The sequence below is a fragment of the Thalassophryne amazonica genome, chromosome 22 (genome assembly GCF_902500255.1).
Source record: "Thalassophryne amazonica chromosome 22, fThaAma1.1, whole genome shotgun sequence".
Lineage (NCBI taxonomy): Eukaryota > Metazoa > Chordata > Actinopteri > Batrachoidiformes > Batrachoididae > Thalassophryne > Thalassophryne amazonica.
Genome location: NC_047124.1, coordinates 33700441 through 33721008, shown reverse-complemented (window position 1 = coordinate 33721008; position 20568 = coordinate 33700441). Strand labels below are relative to the sequence as shown.

Here is a 20568-nt window from a genome sequence, read left to right as displayed (position 1 = left end):
AGAGAGATCAATCAGTTCATTGATCAAGACAACACAGCCGGACTTATCAATCGATCAGTTTATTGATCAACACGCCACTACTGGAGTTATCGATCAATTAATGATCGATCAGTTCAGTTACTGATTGTTCAGTTCACCGATCTCCAACTGCAATAACCAATCAATCAGTTCACTGATCAACACGATACAACTGGAGTTATCAATCGATTAATTCACTGATTAACACAACACAGCTGAAGTTACAGATTGATCAATTCATCGATCAGTATGACGCAGCCAGAGTTATTGATCGATCAGATCATCTATAAGCACAACACAGCTGGGGTTATCAATTGATCAGTTCATTGATCAGCATGACTAAACAGGCATTATTGATCCAACAGTTCTCTGATCAGTTATCGACTGATCAATTTTGATTCAGATTGTGCACAGAGAGAAGAGGAGGGGCTAGTCACAGTCAGGTCAGACAGACAGGAAGTGGGCGGGGCCTCTCAGTGTGCTGTGCACAGCTTTGTGGTTGAATATGAACTCGTTAAAAAAAGAAAAATAAACATGTGGCGTCAGTGTTGATTTTGTTTCTGCCACAAATAAATCAAAGTGTGAAAACACCGAATTTATTTTCAACGTGTCCATTTGGAGAAGTCGTGCACGTGACACACGTGGATCAGACGCGCCTTCATGTTGAACTCTGCTTCACTGTCAGTAGGACTTGAATGAGTGATGTCACAGAGGGTGGTTTCTATGGAAACAGATGGATCAAAGTACAAACAGACTTACACTTCCTCAGACCTGGTCTCAGCCATCGGACTCCACCAGGATCCACCCTGAAAGGAGGAGGGGGTGGAGCAACACATGGGCTTTAATCATGGAAACATCAACATGACATTGATCTCATCCACACACTTTAGTTCTTCGCTTCTAACACACTCATCGCTCCAAATGGATCATTGATTATTGATCACCTCTAACTGTGCTGATCAGCAGGAAACAACAACTTTTGGCTTTTTCAAGTTTGAAGATTCTGGTGAAAATCTGTTCAAGTGGATTTAATCCTTTAAATCAGGGTCACCAACCCTGCTCCTGGAGGTCACCTGACTCTGCAGGCTCCGCCCACTGATCATTAAGTCAGGTGTGCTCAGCCAATCAGCTGCAGGCGTTACATGTCTCCTCATATTGTGGAGCCTCGTACCAAATCCTCCAGAATTAAAACTAAATGTTTCAAAGATTATTAAACACTAGATTTAATTTTTCATGTTTGCAAATTGAATTTCCTGATGTTCTTATGAAATCAATAATTTGGTGTTTTTTTTTTCAGTCTTTGCAGAACGAATGACGTCCACATTAATTTCAGCCAATCAGCAGGCAGTATTGGTGAAAGATCCCTTCGTAAGATGGCGGCGTCCATGAGTTCACAGACGAACCAGATCAGATTTTCTTCTGATCTCTGGGACTAAAACAGAACACCTTCTGCTCTCTTTAGGATCAGATGATATCAGGGTCGTCCAGTCCACAGTCCATGTCTCCATGGAAACGTGTGAAAGAACAGAAGATCTTCTGTGTGTCTTTTTCTCAGAGTTGATATTTTGTCGTCTTTCTGGTTACTTTTTGTTAAACACGCGGCTGCGCTGGTGTGACGCTCATTTTGTCTCTGAGTCCCAAAAGTCTCAGAATCTTTGTGGAATGTTTCAAATCTCATTTCCAGGTTTCATCATGTTTGACTTTTCTTTTTGTGATCTGTGACTCTGGAGGGAAAAGTTTCAAACTGCACTTGTTTAGAATTCAATCTTGGATTCTGAACTCACAGCGACAATAAGAACACAAAACTGAAATGTTCAAATCCTGAAAAATGTCCATTTATCATTTAGGGGACAAAGAAAAAAAACAGATCAGTACTGGTTCAAGATCCAACATCCACTGGAGTTTTATCTTTTTTAAACAGAGAAACAACAGGATCAATTTCTGATTGATAAACTAAATATTTGAATTATCTGATTTACTGTGTGTTGGTTTGATTCTGGTCCTGATCAGAATTATTGGCTCCCCACACAATTTAAAATATGTTCATAAATCAATATCAATCAATAAATTTTCACTCATCAGAATCTTTTACAAAATTGACAAAATTGAACAACAACAAAAAATGTTTTCACAGTCAAATAAAAACATTAAATATTTATTTGGAAATTTTCATTGACAGACTGAAAAATTTATAGAAAATCATCACTTTTACAGCCAGTTTTCTTCAGACAAGTCAGAAGATGAACACATGAACATCTTCTTGAACTTCATTTCCATCAATCATTCAGCACACAAAGAATATAAATACAAGAAAACAGATCAAATCAGGGCTCCGGTCTCCCATGTGCCTTCTGACAAACCAGCTGAAATTCTTCTCTTTACTTTTTTATTCCTTCTCTGTTTTAGAGTTAAGCTGAATCACTGCTGATGAAAAATGTTCATGTGTTCATCTGATCCAAAGAAAATAATATGAAAATAGTGATTTAATCAACTAATCAATCAGCTAATCAATCAGCTGTGGCTGCAGCAGGTCCACACGGAGAACATGAAGGACAGCAGGGGCCTCATGGACAAAGTGTGTGTACACACAAAAACGTGGCATCCGTCTCCATGGCAACGTTCAGATGGATCAAAAGTGAAATGATTGTGGAAATGTGCGGTGCGTCACACAAAAATTCTGTCTGGTGTTCAGCTACTACAGCTACTGTTCCACTGCTGAAAACAAGAAGTCAGAGTGATGTGAACATCAGAGACACACTGATGAGAAATTAACACACCCACGTGTTTGCAATTATGTGGGTGGACATAAAAGCAAAGTGATGTGGAAAATGGCACCAACAATCACTGTGTTAACGTTGTTAGAGGATCTTATAAATGGAGCAATCAGACGTGAGCGTGTATTCAGGGAATACGAGGATTTACTTGGAAATGATGATAATTGGCTCATCAGCTGATTTCGATTACCAAGGACAGACTGGAGTTATGTGCAGAACTGCAGCTGGCCCAGAGCGCAATACGGCGAGGAGCCAGGGGTTGTCTGTGTCCACACAGGTGCTGACCACACTGGGCTTCCTGGCAACAGGGATATTCCAGCGGGAGCTGGCTGATCAGTCAGGAGTGTGTCAGTCAACCTTGAGCTGAGCCATGTCAGCTGTGTGGAACACAATCATCTGAATGTCATCCAGGTACATCACAATCCAACATTAAAGTGCAATTTGCACTGAGAGCCGGTTTCTCTAATGTGATCAGAGCTACTGACTGCACACATGTTGCTCTAAAGGCGCCATCACATGATGAATATGTTTTTGTTAACAGGAAACATTTTCATTTCATCAGTGTTCACATCATATGTGATGTGCAGATGCATTGGTTTGGGGTGGGAACAGGCTAGAAGCTGACACACATAGTTTTTTTGTGTAATTGTTCTGAATGAAAACCAGTGTGGGCACATTTGGGCGTGTGAGCATTCAAACATGTTATTTGTTGTTATTATCAATGTGTTTCTTTTTTCTTGATGTGAGACTGGAGCCGCAGAGCTTCATAACTGATTGTCTCCCAGTGTTCAGTACTTGTCAATATACACACGTGTAAAGTTCTGAATGTCACACACTGTCGGCAGGGACACACTTCACCTTTTTAACTGTCGTGTGTGTGTGTGCTGTTCTGAGCTGACAGTGTTTACAGCCTCACAGTCACTCACTCTCACACACACACACACACATTTTACCAGTTTCATGATTATTCTGTTTATCAGGTTCCAAATAAATTATTCCTGCATGTCTTCATGTCATTTCCATCATCTGTAGCTCACACTCACTATAATTTCTTGTCTGTGTTCATGTTGTCTGGTGTGACGTTGTGGTGAATCCCAGCTCCAGGGCCTATTTACATGGATTTGCATATTTAAATAGGGGCGTGGCCAGAGCAGAGTTTGATGTATCTGCATGTGCACTCAATTCCACGTTCAGTGAGCTGTACTAATGGAACGTACTTGGATCCATGAGGATGCTCACTTTGATACATCTGAATATTTTTACACCAGTTTCTGGGTTTTGGCGTACGACATGTTTCAGCAGAAAATCCATGCAAGTCGTTGTACATGAGGCCCCAGGTGATCTCCAGGAGCAGGTTGGTGACTCCTGCTTCAGAGAAATGAAGCTTTTTGTCTCCATTCTTGTTTGAAACATGTGACTCTGAACAGACTGACAGTGAAAATGATCGACTGTAGTTGTTTGTCTTTACACCAGAATGTGTGAACGACTAACAAATGATTTCCTCAAGAAGCACGTGAGCAGAACATATACACATGTATGTTCAGGGACAGATCTCTGTATGTTGGGGGGGGGGTAACAAGGGAGGTGCAGGGGCATGACTCCAGAACATTTTGAAATTAAAGGTGCATTTTCCTGATTTCTCAGGCAATTCAAACATATTTTGAACATTTGGAGACGGTAATTGTAATAATTTTATTAACCTCCAGGTGGTCAACAGGAGGAGTGACTCTCCTCTTGTGGGTCAGACTGTGTTCACTCTGTCTTGTGTTGGACAGGAATTGTTTTTTTGAGTGGCACAAATAATTTGTGTGGCATCTTATTGTTTTGTAAATAGTTGAATAAAAAACACCTGAAGCATTTCCTGCATTTTATCTGCATTTTAATGTAAATAGTTATATATATATATATATATATATATATATATATATATATATATATATATATATATATATATATATATATATTTGTTGTTTGCTACTTTTGTACATTTTTAAAATTTACAATTTATATTTGCATTCTGGTATAAAATGGTTTGTTAAACATATTTGTAGTTTTCACAGTAAAAAAAGCACAAACAAAAACTTTTCTCAATTAGGATTTTATGTTTTTGTTTGAATTTACGTTGACTGTGTTAATACATCAGAATGAACACAAAACTGTAAAGTAACACAGGTGAGGTTGTGCTGAAAAAAAATGACACCAAACAAGACAAAGTAAACAGTTTTTATGGTAAATTGAAAAGTAGTCAAAAACGGCCAATTATACCCTGGATCGCTAAGAACTAAACTTTTGGCTGACAAGTAGAAACAAAGACATTTAAGTTTTGGTGCAGCTAAAGTGGGACGGGGGTGGGATTTAAACCCCCTAAACCCCACCCTTCGATCCATCAGCTGGAATCTGTGTCATGTGTTGATGTGAAACAGTAACAATGAGTCGTCACAGAGAGTTTGCTGAGTCGCTGTTTGTCAGTTTGAGGTGTTTGAGGTCAGCTTGGTGTGTCAGGTCCACATGAACCAGTGGGACTAAATGTCTCCACATGGAGCTACTCCATCAGACTGAGTCCATACCTGAGAAAGTCCAGAGTCCAGCGTGGATCCTCCAGTCCAGCAGACAGCAGCTTGACTGAGTCTCCTGGATGGTTGTAGCTCAGGTCCAGCTCTCTCAGATGGGAGGGGTTGGAGGTCAGAGCTGAGGCCAGAGAAGCACAGCCTTCATGTGTGATCAGACAGCCTGACAGCCTGCAGACACACAAACCAGCAGATACAATGTGAGGACAGTGTCAGGACGTCCCCACTTTGCAGCAGCACGGACACACTGATGTCTGCTGCAGGATGAGCTCATTACTGTGGTTACAAACACTGATATCCATCAACACTCACACAACATGACAGGGAGCAAAGCTGCAGCTTCACTCTGATTTATGGAGCTGCTGCACACATTGATGAGTCCTGACCTGAGAGTCTCCAGGTGACAGTGTGGACTCTCCAGTCCAGCAGACAGCAGCTTCACTCCTGAATCCTGCAGATCGTTGTTACTCAGGTCCAGTTCTCTCAGACTGGAGGACTGAGAGCTGAGAACTGAAGACAGAACTTCACAGCTTCTCTCTGACAGATCACACAAACTCAACCTGAAGACAAAATCAACAAGAAACAGATTTGTGTTGTCATGCAAAAGTTCCAGTTTGTTCTACACCTCAGACAGGATCCATAAACCAGTTTTGGACGCTGAGTCAAACCTGAAAATGTTTTTATTCAGTCAAACATGATTATTAACTGGACCAGCAGGAGACCTGGATGATGCCTGGTTAAGCAGAAAACACATGAACTGTCTTTGATTAAAGACATCAACAGCATTAAAGACTGAGTTAGATTAAAGTCAACTTTAATCCTCAGTGCACTTTGATGTGACTGATCAATACTTTCATTGATTTAACATTAGGAGCTAATGTTTGCTGAATATTTGGACATGTGGACAGAAAGAAAGGTCTCTGTCCATACATATGACATATTATAGGTGGTCACTCCCACATACACACACCTGACTTTTATACATCAGATATATTTATCTGTTAACAGTAATATGTTATTGAATAAGGTCAGATAAACTTTATTGATCCCTGAAGGGAAATTAATCCTCTGTATTTAACCTGTTCTAATCACAGACACATTAGAGAAGCGTGCAGCTGCAATGCAGGACCCAAGAACCAAGCCCCGACCTCCACGCGCAGGAAATGAAGCAAACCTGGAAGTTGAAAATGTTGCCTTGATTGGTCACTTGAGGCTGACTCCTAAAAGGAGTTACTTTCCACAGAACCCATGTTTAAATGTCCAACTTTAGAGCAGAAATAAACATGTTTGCAGCCTGGAACAACAGTTTTGGTGTCCACAGACAGTTACCCCTCCACAACAAGTATAAAGGGGTGATTTTTTTTGTTTCTTCTGTTTTTAAATACCTCATCACTTTACCGTGTTTTAAGCCATAGCATTGTGAATAATTGTGAGGTGATTCAAGAGCCATGCCAGGAGAGGCTGCAACGTTTTGTCGTCAGACTGTGTCTCTCCTGTCTGAGTATTTAATTCCAAATATCTGGTATAAAACAGCTTGTTGTGCAGTTTATTCTCCTCGTGGACCATTTGAGAAGTCTGTGCTCCAGTATTTCCGTTGAAGTAAATGTTCATGTTATTACCTCCACCAAGGAAGTTATGTTTTCGGTCATTTGTTTGTTAGTCTGTCTGTCTGTCTGTCTGTTTGTCAGCAGGATAACTCAAAATGTTTTGAACGGATTTTGATGAAATTTTGTGGAGTGGTTGGAAAAACACCAAATTGTAGCTGAATCTGTACTGATTCAGTAAGGTGTCATCAGATTTGATGTAGCTTCAAATGTTATGGATCCAGATCCAGAAGAAAACCGCCATTACCGAAAAATTGTTTTTACCTCCGCCAAGGAGGTTATGAATTGTAACACTGAATTGTTGAATAGATCACTGTGCCAAGGAAGGAATCTCTTTAGGGTCAGTGACCCTATGGCCTTGGCGGAGCTTTGCCCTCTCTGAGTGCTTCTAGTTTAATTTTGTATGTTTTCACCATTAGCACTGTTTGCAGTTCAATCTGATATTAAAACTCGGTCCACATTTTTGCTCCACAAATGTTATTTGTTGAGATTTTATCTTAATAAAGACATCAACACGATGATTTCACAGCAACTAATGATAAATAATGATTTACTTATTCTGTTATCTGGAAAGTTTCATTCTGGTTCTTGAGTGAAGCTTTTTAAAGTTTCTTAAAGCTTCTTAAAGTTATAGTCTGTCCAAAAGTCAGCAAAATGTCAAAATTCAGAAGAAACCTGCTACACAATAAGTAAATGATCCTTATGAATGGTTGGATTCATAATTAATTGTTGGCTCACTTTCGCCACCTAGTGTTACTACTCTGTATTTATTATTTTTATCTGATTTATCTGACAAGCGCTTTGATTTCTGTTTCAGAAAAGTTTCTTGTCCTGCTCTTTCTTGGTTCAGACTTCACGTCTGTTTGAATATTCATAAGGTGACCATTTGTGGCTGAATGTGGGCGTGTTGAGGGCGGGACATGAGGCAGATCAACATGTGCACAATTAAAAGTTGTGTTTTATTATTAAACATGATTTTGCTTGCAGGTGTGTGTACAAATGGTTGTATAAGTATTTTTATTTATTTATTTTTTTTTTGTATGTCATTTTTGCCTTCTGTTCATATGAATACTTTTAGCATGAAGCCAACACAACAAATTTATAAAGGAGGCCACCAGAACATTGGTGGGAATTGAACCTAATGGCCCTGTCACACCTTGATGATGTAGCCAGCGTATGCTGACCGTATTAAAATGCTGTCATACGTTGGATATGTTGAACACGTTAATGCAGCTGTCAGATCATGATGATGTAGTCAGTGTGCTGACAGCCCCGTTTCCACTGAGTGGTTCAGGTCAGTACTGCACAGCATGGTACGGGTCAGAAGGACTTAGTTTGTGTTTCCACCACTGGCCAGGAGTGGGAACAGCTCACCAAAAAGTTAGCTTTGGTAACCTCTAATTCATTAACTGAAAAGTTAACTTTTATAACAGTAAACCAATAGACCGCTAAAAGATTGAGTGGAAGTTACAGCTAATCACTAACTTTTAGTAGTGACTCGGTACACTGTCGGTTAATGATGAGTCAGTTTTGAGTTTAAGCACCGCAGGAGCTTCTGAGTAAATTCAAAGACAATCACAAACACAAAACAAACACACAAAAAATAAATACATAAAAAACATTAAACACCATCATCATGTTTATCAAAAGAAGACACAAGTTGTCTCTAAATTACACAATGTGGCAAACTGCATGGAAAAAGGAGCCAGAGCTTTTGTCTTCATGCTCTCTGACAGCTGAAGTAAAGAAACATTATTTATGTTTCAAACACAACAACACAAACGTTGACTGAACACATCAATCACCAGACACTTTTCACTCATGGTGACAACATAACTCGTCTTCACCAAACGGACTATATTATTTGAACTAGAAAACCACAACAAATATCTAACTAACACTAACAACACCGCAACACCAACACGTACTACAATATCAGTAATAATAATAATAAAAAAAAACAAAGACTGAACTCCCATAATGCATTGCAGCAGCAGAAGCAGCACAACAATTCAGGAACAGCTCACCTGTGTTGCGTTCAAGTTGACTGGTATAATTGACACCTCATCCGTTTGACTGACGTGCAAGAGCAATGAGCAGCACACACACACACACACACACACACACACACACACACACACACACACACACACACACACACACACACACACACACACACACACACACACACACACACACACACACACACACACACATTCCAGTTCCAAATTCACAATCTCAAAGTAAAAAAAAAGAAGCTTGCCACAGAACACAAAAGAGGTAAAATCCTGAACATTCCAGACTCTATACAGTTATAGACTTTTAATTTCAGTGTACCCGTGATTATGCGGACCTGGTCAGGATGGTCAGGATGGATGGAAAGTCTATAACTGTTTTATTATATGGTAAACAAGAAAATTGTGAGTTTGTCAAACATAATAAAACTGAAAAATCAATCTCAAGTTTCATCTTTTTATTATTACTATCATACTGCACCAACAGGACCAAAATACTTCATGAGCACAATCTCTAAAGCCCCTTTCACACCGGGGCTGCTTTGAGCTTCCTGTGGTGTCATGAGGACACAGGAATGTCTGCGTCAGGTGCAGCTGGGGGCAGAGAGAAGGTGAGAACGCAGCCTGCAGATTCTTTGCACAGAGGAATCAGAGTGCCATTTAAATTCTAGTTTATATTTGTGCTGAGCTGCAGGTCTGCGCTTTGAGTTCTGTTATAATCTTTCCTACTTTGACTGCGAGATGCGCGTGCACACGCGCGCGAACGAACCCTCTGTGAGTGTAGTTGTCTGGAGTTATACTTGATGTGGACATGTCCTGTCAATCAGTCTGTGAGTAGGACTTTTATGGACTGTATTTAAACACATTTGTGAGAGAAAACCGAGGCTGCAGCCAGCAGCGTTTTTTTTTCTGTGACCTTACTACATTGTGTACACGGCGTCGTCATGATGACGCACGATGCAACTCGAAGCGGGCCCAAGTAGGCGTTGTCTGATTGGTCGTTATCGTTAGAAGGCATCACTCGATTGGCTAGCAGTATACTGCACGCGAGGTGTACTCGACTCCCCCACCGGTCTACTCGGCGTGAGGTACACCTCAGAAAGTGGCGAACAGGCCAATCAGAAGCCGGCAAAATGACGTACCATATAATAAACCATGTTGTAGATTTATTTCCAAATGTAAACTCCACATGATCAAAGACGCACGCACACACACATACGATCGCTGGTTGCAGCTTTGCCTTTAGTTCTCTCATGATTGTGGAACATTAAATAAAGTCCATTAACTCCTGGAAATAATGTATTTGGACTTTTCCCAATATAACAAATCCACCTGCGTCTCAAAAACCGCGTCATGGAGATGTCTCCACGTCCATGTCCACAGCTTCAGTAAACCAGCAATCACACAAACAGCACGTCACCACACTTTAGGTTTCAAAATCTGACACTGAAAAAGTTCAGGGTTTTGGGGTGAAGTCTGTCATCTCCTGTCTGTAAATCTGAGCCACCACTTTCGAAAGGCAGCACAGAAGCTTCGTTTTTGGATGGAGCAGGTCTGTTTCCTTTTGTCTGTCATCGGGATGTTTCTGCTCATTCTAAAATGTATGTCACATGCCGAAAAATGCTGCGAATTGTTGAGTGACATGTCTTTCAGACATGCACTTGCTAACACTCAGACTGAGAGGAATAAAATATGTCAAAATGATGAATATTGCATGTTTTACTAAATATTCTGTTTTAAAGGAGCTATATCATGCAAAATCAACTTTTGAGTTTTTTACCTTCTTACATGGCTAATTCCTCATAAAAAGTACCCCCAAAGTGGTTTTTAGTTTCATTTATGCTTGTTTGAGCAATCCTGCTGGATCCAGCAGTTAGTCTTAGCCCCGCCGGCGGTAGAGAAAATGAGCCGATTGCCATCGTTGCGTCACAATGGTCGTGGACACACCCCTCCAGGAAGTTATGGTCTGCCGCTCTGGTGAACTTCAACACTCGTGAACTTCAACATCAGTATCGGATTGTGGAGCTAGTAGAACATACGGCTCCACAATACGGTCATCCACCTTTAGTAAATTGTTGACAAACTGTTGTGGGCGGCGCTAAGCAGTGCGTGTACCGGCTCAGGCACGACGTCATGAAGTGGGCGGCACCCACACTGGGAGAGGGAGGGCTTTAGCCAAACTAAGCGTCTTTCTTCCGTGTATGAAAACGAAAGCCCCAAAACTACTAATATTACACAACAAATCAATCAATCAATCAACTTTTTTTTTATATAGCGCCAAATCACAACAAACAGTTGCCCCAAGGCGCTTTATATTGTAAGGCAAGGCCATACAATAATTATGAAAAACCCCAACGGTCAAAACGACCCCCTGTGAGCAAGCACTTGGCTACAGTGGGAAGGAAAAACTCCCTTTTAACAGGAAGAAACCTCCAGCAGAACCAAGCTCAGGGAGGGGCAGTCTTCTGCTGAGACTGGTTGGGGCTGAGGGAAAGAACCAGGAAAAAGACATGCTGTGGAAGGGGGCAGAGATCGATCACTAATGATTAAATGCGGAGTGATGCATACAGAGCAAAAAGAGAAAGAAACAGTGCATCATGGGAACCCCCCCCACAGTCTACGTCTAAAGCAGCATAACCAAGGGATAGTCCAGGGTCACCTGATCCAGCCCTAACTATAAGCCTTAGCGAAAAGGAAAGTTTTAAGCCTAATCTTAAAAGTAGAGAGGGTATCTGTCTCCCTGATCTGAATTGGGAGCTGGTTCCACAGGAGAGGAGCCTGAAAGCTGAAGGCTCTGCCTCCCATTCTACTCTTACAAACCCTAGGAACTACAAGTAAGCCTGCAGTCTGAGAGCGAAGCGCTCTAATGGGGTAATATGGTACTACGAGGTCCCTAAGATAAGATGGGACCTGATTATTCAAAACCTTATAAGTAAGAAGAAGAATTTTAAATTCTATTCTAGAATTAACAGGAAGCCAATGAAGAGAGGCCAACACGGGTGAGATATGCTCTCTCCTGCTAGTCCCCGTCAGTACTCTAGCTGCAGCATTTTGAATTAACTGAAGGCTTTTTAGGGAACTTTTAGGACAACCTGATAATAATGAATTACAATAGTCCAGCCTAGAGGAAATAAATGCATGAATTAGTTTTTCAGCATCACTCTGAGACAAGACCTTTCTGATATTAGAGATATTGCGTAAATGCAAAAAGGCAGTCCTACATATTTGTTTAATATGCGCTTTGAATGACATATCCTGATCAAAAATGACTCCAAGATTTCTCACAGTATTACTAGAGGTCAGGGAAATGCCATCCAGAGTAAAGATCTGGTTAGAGACCATGCTTCTAAGATTTGTGGGGCCAAGTACAATAACTTCAGTTTTATCTGAGTTTAAAAGCAGGAAATTAGAGGTCATCCATGTCTTTATGTCTGTAAGACAATCCTGCAGTTTAGCTAATTGGTGTGTGTCCTCTGGTTTCATGGATAGATAAAGCTGGGTATCATCTGCGTAACAATGAAAGTTTAAGCAATACCGTCTAATAATACTGCCTAAGGGAAGCATGTATAAAGTGAATAAAATTGGTCCTAGCACAGAACCTTGTGGAATTCCATAATTAACTTTAGTCTGTGAAGAAGATTCCCCATTTACATGAACAAACTGTAATCTATTAGACAAATATGATTCAAACCACCGCAGCGCAGTGCCCTTAATACCTATGACATGCTCTAATCTCTGTAATAAAATTTTATGGTCAACAGTATCAAAAGCAGCACTGAGGTCCAACAGAACAAGCACAGAGATAAGTCCACTGTCCGAAGCCATAAGAAGATCATTTGTAACCTTCACTAATGCTGTTTCTGTACTATGATGAATTCTAAAACCTGACTGAACCTCTTCAAATAGACCATTCCTCTGCAGGTGATCAGTTAGCTGTTTTACAACTACCCTCTCAAGAATCTTTGAGAGAAAAGGAAGGTTGGAGATTGGCCTATAATTAGCTAAGATAGCTGGGTCAAGTGATGGCTTTTTAAGTAATGGTTTAATTACTGCCACCTTAAAAACCTGTGGTACATAGCCACCTAACAAAGATAAGTTGATCATATTTAAGATTGAAGCATTAAATAATGGTAGGACTTCCTTGAGCAGCCTGGCAGGAATGGGGTCTAATAAACATGTTGATGGTTTGGATGAAGTAACTAATGAAAATAACTCAGACAGAACAATCGGAGAGAAAGAGTCTAACCAAATACCGGCATCACTGAAAGCAGCCAAAGATAACGATACATCTTTGGGATGATTATGAGTAATTTTTTCTCTAATAGTCAAAATTTTGTTAGCAAAGAAAGTCATGAAGTCATTACTAGTTAAAGTTAATGGAATACTCAGCTCAATAGAGCTCTGACTCTTTGTCAGCCTGGCTACAGTGCTGAAAAGAAACCTGGGGTTGTTCTTATTTTCTTCAATTAGTGATGAGTAGAAAGATGTCCTAGCTTTACGGAGGGCTTTTTTATAGAGCAACAAACTCTTTTTCCAGGCTAAGTGAAGATCTTCTAAATTAGTGAGACGCCATTTCCTCTCCAACTTACGGGTTATCTGCTTTAAGCTACGAGTTTGTGAGTTATACCACGGAGTCAGACACTTCTGATTTAAAGCTCTCTTTTTCAGAGGAGCTACAGCATCCAAAGTTGTCTTCAATGAGGATGTAAAACCATTGACGAGATACTCTAACTCCCTTACAGAGTTTAGGTAGCTACTCTGCTCTGTGTTGGTATATGACATTAGAGAACATAAAGAAGGAATCATATCCTTAAACCTAGTTACAGCGCTTTCTGAAAGACTTCTAGTGTAATGAAACTTATTCCCCACTGCAGGGTAGTCCATCAGGGTAAATGTAAATGTTATTAAAAAATGATCAGACAGAAGGGAGTTTTCAGGGAATACTGTTAAGTCTTCTATTTCCATACCATAAGTCAGAACAAGATCTAAGATATGATTAAAGTGGTGGGTGGACTCATTTACTTTTTGAGCAAAGCCAATAGAGTCTAATAATAGATTAAATGCAGTGTTGAGGCTGTCATTCTCAGCATCTGTGTGGATGTTAAAATCGCCCACTATAAGTATCTTATCTGAGCTAAGCACTAAGTCAGACAGAAGGTCTGAAAATTCACAGAGAAACTCACAGTAACGACCAGGTGGACGATAGATAATAACAAATAAAACTGGTTTTTGAGACTTCCAATTTGGATGGAAAAGACTAAGAGACAAGCTTTCAAATGAATTAAAGCTCTGTCTAGGTTTTTGATTAATTAATAAGCTGGAATGGAAGATTGCTGCTAATCCTCCGCCCCGGCCCGTGCTACGAGCATTCTGACAGTTAGTGTGACTCGGGGGTGTTGACTCATTTAAACTAACATATTCATCCTGCTGTAACCAGGTTTCTGTTAGGCAGAATAAATCTATACGTTGATCAATTATTATATCATTTACCAACAGGGACTTAGAAGAGAGAGACCTAATGTTTAATAGACCACATTTAACTGTTTTAGTCTGTGGTGCAGTTGAAGGTGCTATATTATTTTTTCTTTTTGAATTTTTTTGCTTAAATAGATTTTTGCTGGTTATTGGTGGTCTGGGAGCAGGCACCGTCTCTACGGGGATGGGGTAATGAGGGGATGGCAGGGGGAGAGAAGCTGCAGAGAGGTGTATAAGACCACAGCTCTGCCTCCTGGTCCCAACGCTAGACAGTCACAGTTTAGAGGATCCAAGAAAATTGGCCAGATTTCTAGAAATGAGAGCTGCTCCAGCTAAAGTGGGATGGATGCCGTCTCTCCTAACAAGACCAGGTTTTCCCCAGAAGCTTTGCCAATTATCTATGAAGCCCACCTCATTTTTTGGACACCACTCAGACAGCCAGCAATTCAAGGAGAACATGCGGCTAAACATGTCACTCCCGGTCTGATTGGGGAGGGGCCCAGAGAAAACTACAGAGTCCGACATTGTTTTTGCAAAGTTACACACCGATTTAATGTTAATTTTAGTGACCTCCGATTGGCGTAACCGAGTGTCATTACTGCCGACGTGAATTACAATCTTACCAAATTTACGCTTAGCCTTAGCCAGCAATTTGAAATGTCCTTCGATGTCGCCTGCTCTGGCCCCCGGAAGACAATTGACAATGGTTGCTGGTGTCGCTAACTTCACATTTCTAAAAACAGAGTCACCAATAACCAGAGTTTGATCCTTGGCGAGTGTATCGTCGAGTGGGGAAAAACGGTTAGAGATGTGAACGGGTTGAAGGTGTACACGGGGCTTCTGTTTAGGGCCACGCTTCCTCCTCACAGTCACCCAGTCAGCCTGCCTTCCCGACTGCCCGGGATCTGCCAGGGGGGAACCAACGGCGGCCAAGCTACCTTGGTCCGCACCGACCACAGGGGCCTGGCTAGCTGCAGAATTTTCCACGGTGCGGAGCCGAGTCTCCAATTCGCCCAGCCTGGCCTCCAAAGCTACGAATAAGCTGCACTTATTACAAGTACCGTTACTGCTAAAGGAGGCCGAGGAATAACTAAACATTTCACACCCAGAGCAGAAAAGTGCGGGAGAGACAGGAGAAGCCGCCATGCTAAATCGGCTAAGAGCCAGCAGCTATGCAACCTAGCGGATTCCTAAAAACACGCAAAGTGGACAATGTATAAATAATTTAGAGGTGATTCAGCAGAAGGAGTGCTTTAGTTAAGGCACCAGACAGGCCATGAAGCAGCACAAGTAACGCACGGCAACAGCGAACGCACGACAACAGTGGTAAAAAATAAAATAAAAATCCACTGGACAGGCTGTGGAGAAGCACAGGTAACGCACGACAACAGAGCCAAAAAAATAAAATAAAAATCCACTGGACAGGCTGTGGAGAAGCACAGGTAACGCACGACAACAGAGCCAAAAAAATAAAATAAAAATCCACTAGACAGGCTGTGGAGCAGCACAGGTAACGCACGACAACAGTGCTAAAAAATAAAATAAAAATCCACTAGACAGGCTGTGGAGCAGCACAGGTAACGCACGACAACAGTGCTAAAAAATAAAATAAAAATCCACTAGACAGGCTGTGGAGCAGCACAGGTAACGCACGACAACAGTGCTAAAAAATAAAATAAAAATCCACTGGACAGGCTGTGGAGCAGCACAGGTAACGCACGACAACAGAGCCAAAAAAATAAAATAAAAATCCACTAGACAGGCTGTGGAGCAGCACAGGCAACGCACGACAACAGAGCTAAAAAAATAAAATAAAAATCCACTAGACAGGCTGTGGAGCAGCACAGGTAACGCACGACAACAGTGCTAAAAAATAAAATAAAAATCCACTAGACAGGCTGTGGAGCAGCACAGGTAACGCACGACAACAGGTGCTAAAAAAATAAAATAAAAATCCACTGGACAGGCTGTGGAGCAGCACAGGTAACGCACGACAACAGGGCTAAAAAATAAAATAAAAATCCACTGGACAGGCTGTGGAGCAGCACAGGTAACGCACGACAACAGTGCTAAAAAATAAAATAAAAATCCACTAGACAGGCTGTGGAGCAGCACAGGTAACGCACGACAACAGTGCTAAAAAATAAAATAAAAATCCACTGGACAGGCTGTGGAGCAGCACAGGTAACGCACGACAACAGTGCTAAAAAATAAAATAAAAATCCACTAGACAGGCTGTGGAGCAGCACAGGTAACGCACGACAACAGTGGCTAAAAAATAAAATAAAAATCCACTGGACAGGCTGTGGAGCAGCACAGGTAACGCACGACAACAGTGCTAAAAAATAAAATAAAAATCCACTGGACAGGCTGTGGAGCAGCACAGGTAACGCACGACAACAGTGCTAAAAAATAAAATAAAAATCCACTGGACAGGCTGTGGAGCAGCACAGGTAACGCACGACAACAGTGCTAAAAAATAAAATAAAAATCCACTGGACAGGCTGTGGAGCAGCACAGGTAACGCACGACAACAGCGCTAAAAAATAAAATAAAAATCCACTGGACAGGCTGTGGAGCAGCACAGGTAACGCACGACAACAGTGCTAAAAAATAAAATAAAAATCCACTAGACAGGCTGTGGAGCAGCACAGGTAACGCACGACAACAGCGCTAAAAAATAAAATAAAAATCCACTAGACAGGCTGTGGAGCAGCACAGGTAACACACGACAACAGTGCTAAAAAATAAAATAAAAATCCACTAGACAGGCTGTGGAGCAGCACAGGTAACGCACGACAACAGTGGTAAAAAATAAAATAAAAATCCACTGGACAGGCTGTGGAGCAGCACAGGTAACGCACGACAACAGTGGTAAAAAATAAAATAAAATCCACTGGACAGGCTGTGGAGCAGCACAGGTAACGCACGACAACAGCGCTAAAAAATAAAATAAAAATCCACTAGACAGGCTGTGGAGCAGCACAGGTAACGCACGACAACGGTGCTAAAAAATAAAATAAAAATCCACTGGACAGGCTGTGGAGCAGCACAGGTAACGCACGACAACAGCGCTAAAAAATAAAATAAAAATCCACTAGACAGGCTGTGGAGCAGCACAGGTAACGCACGACAACAGTGGTAAAAAATAAAATAAAAATCCACTGGACAGGCTGTGGAGCAGCACAGGTAACGCACGACAACAGCGCCAAAAAAATAAAATAAAAATCCACTAGACAGGCTGTGAAGCAGCACAGGTAACGCACGACAACGGTGCTAAAAAAATAAAATAAAAATCCACTGGACAGGCTGTGGAGCAGCACAGGCAACGCACGACAACAGAGCCAAAAAATAAAATAAAAATCCACTAGACAGGCTGTGGAGCAGCACAGGTAACGCACGACAACAGTGCTAAAAAATAAAATAAAAATCCACTAGACAGGCTGTGGAGCAGCACAGGTAACGCACGACAACAGTGCTAAAAAATAAAATAAAAATCCACTAGACAGGCTGTGGAGCAGCACAGGTAACGCACGACAACAGTGCTAAAAATAAAATACAAATCCACTGGACAGGCTGTGGAGCAGCACAGGTAACGCACGACAACAGGTGCTAAAAAAGAAAATAAAAATCCACTGGACAGGCTGTGGAGCAGCACAGGTAACGCACGACAACAGTGCTAAAAAATAAAATAAAAATCCACTGGACAGGCTGTGGAGCAGCACAGGTAACGCACGACAACAGTGCTAAAAAATAAAATAAAAATCCACTGGACAGGCTGTGGAGCAGCACAGGTAACGCACGACAACAGTGCTAAAAAATAAAATAAAAATCCACTGGACAGGCTGTGGAGCAGCACAGGTAACGCACGACAACAGTGCTAAAAAATAAAATAAAAATCCACTGGACAGGCTGTGGAGCAGCACAGGTAACGCACGACAACAGTGCTAAAAATAAAATAAAAATCCACTAGGACAGGCTGTGGAGCAGCACAGGTAACGCACGACAACAGCGCTAAAAAATAAAATAAAAATCCACTAGACAGGCTGTGGAGCAGCACAGGTAACACACGACAACAGTGGTAAAAAATAAAATAAAAATCCCCTGGACAGGCTGTGGAGCAGCACAGGTAACGCACGACAACAGTGCTAAAAAATAAAATAAAAATCCACTAGACAGGCTGTGGAGCAGCACAGGTAACGCACGACAACAGTGGTAAAAAATAAAATAAAAATCCACTGGACAGGCTGTGGAGCAGCACAGGTAACGCACGACAACAGCGCCAAAAAAATAAAATAAAAATCCACTAGACAGGCTGTGGAGCAGCACAGGTAACGCACGACAACAGTGGTAAAAAATAAAATAAAAATCCACTGGACAGGCTGTGGAGCAGCACAGGTAACGCACGACAACAGCGCCAAAAAAATAAAATAAAAATCCACTAGACAGGCTGTGGAGCAGCACAGGTAACACACGACAACAGTGGTAAAAAATAAAATAAAAATCCACTGGACAGGCTGTGGAGCAGCACAGGTAATGCACGACAACGGTGCTAAAAAAAAAAAAAAAAAAATCCACTAGACAGGCTGTGGAGCAGCACAGGTAACGCACGACAACAGTGGTAAAAAATAAAATAAAAATCCACTGGACAGGCTGTGGAGCAGCACAGGTAACGCACGACAACAGTGGTAAAAAATACAATAAAAATCCACTAGACAGGCTGTGGAGCAGCACAGGTAACGCACGACAACGGTGCTAAAAAATAAAATAAAAATCCACTAGACAGGCTGTGGAGCAGCACAGGTAACGCACGACAACAGTGGTAAAAAATAAAATAAAAATCCACTAGACAGGCTGTGGAGCAGCACAGGTAACGCACGACAACAGTGGTAAAAAATAAAATAAAAATCCACTAGACAGGCTGTGGAGCAGCATAGGTAACACACGACAACAGTGGTAAAAAATAAAATAAAAATCCACTGGACAGGCTGTGGAGCAGCACAGGTAATGCACGACAACGGTGCTAAAAAAAAAAAAATCCACTAGACAGGCTGTGGAGTTGCACAGGTAACGCACGACAACAGTGGTAAAAAATAAAATAAAAATCCACTGGACAGGCTGTGGAGCAGCACAGGTAACGCACGACAACCGTGGTAAAAAATAAAATAAAAATCCACTAGACAGGCTGTGGAGCAGCACAGGTAACGCACGACAACGGTGCTAAAAATAAAATAAAAATCCACTAGACAGGCTGTGGAGCAGCACAGGTAACGCACGACAACAGTGGTAAAAAATAAAATAAAAATCCACTGGACAGGCTGTGGAGCAGCACAGGTAACGCACGACAACAGCGCCAAAAAATAAAATAAAAATCCACTAGACAGGCTGTGGAGCAGCACAGGTAACACACGACAACAGTGGTAAAAAATAAAATAAAAATCCACTAGACAGGCTGTGGAGCAGCACAGGTAACGCACGACAACAGTGGTAAAAAATAAAATAAAAATCCACTGGACAGGCTGTGGAGCAGCACAGGTAACGCACGACAACAGTGGTAAAAAATAAAATAAAAATCCACTAGACAGGCTGTGGAGCAGCACAGGTAACGCACGACAACAGTGCTAAAAAATAAAATAAAAATCCACTAGACAGGCTGTGGAGCAGCACAGGTAACGCACGACAACAGTGGTAAAAAATAAAATAAAAATCCACTGGACAGGCTGTGGAGCAGCACAGGTAACGCACGACAACAGCTGCTAAAAAAATAAAATAAAAATCCACTAGACAGGCTGTGGAGCAGCACAGGTAACGCACGACAACAGTGGTAAAAAATAAAATAAAAATCCACTGGACAGGCTGTGGAGCAGCACAGGTAACGCACGACAACAGTGCTAAAAAATAAAATAAAAATCCACTAGACAGGCTGTGGAGCAGCACAGGTAACGCACGACAACAGTGCCTAAAAAATAAAATAAAAATCCACTAGACAGGCTGTGGAGCAGCACAGGTAACAGCACGACAACAGTGGTAAAAAATAAAATAAAATCCACTGGACAGGCTGTGGAGCAGCACAGGTAACGCACGACAACAGTGCTAAAAAAATAAAATAAAAATC

The 20568-nt window shown here is 41.4% G+C and overlaps 1 protein-coding gene and 1 long non-coding RNA gene across 2 annotated transcripts in view; both read right to left on the bottom strand.

The window, feature by feature from the left end:
• Positions 1–20568, bottom strand: part of LOC117503795 (NLR family CARD domain-containing protein 3-like) — a 554615-nt gene that overhangs the window by 441127 nt on the left and 92920 nt on the right. The gene's annotated exons all lie outside the window — the stretch shown is intronic.
• LOC117503807 lies at positions 622–5814 on the bottom strand. The gene is made up of 3 exons (XR_004558669.1): positions 5672–5814; positions 5360–5530; positions 622–824 (listed from the first exon to the last, which is right to left on the bottom strand). It is a non-coding gene; the product is annotated as an uncharacterized LOC117503807 (long non-coding RNA).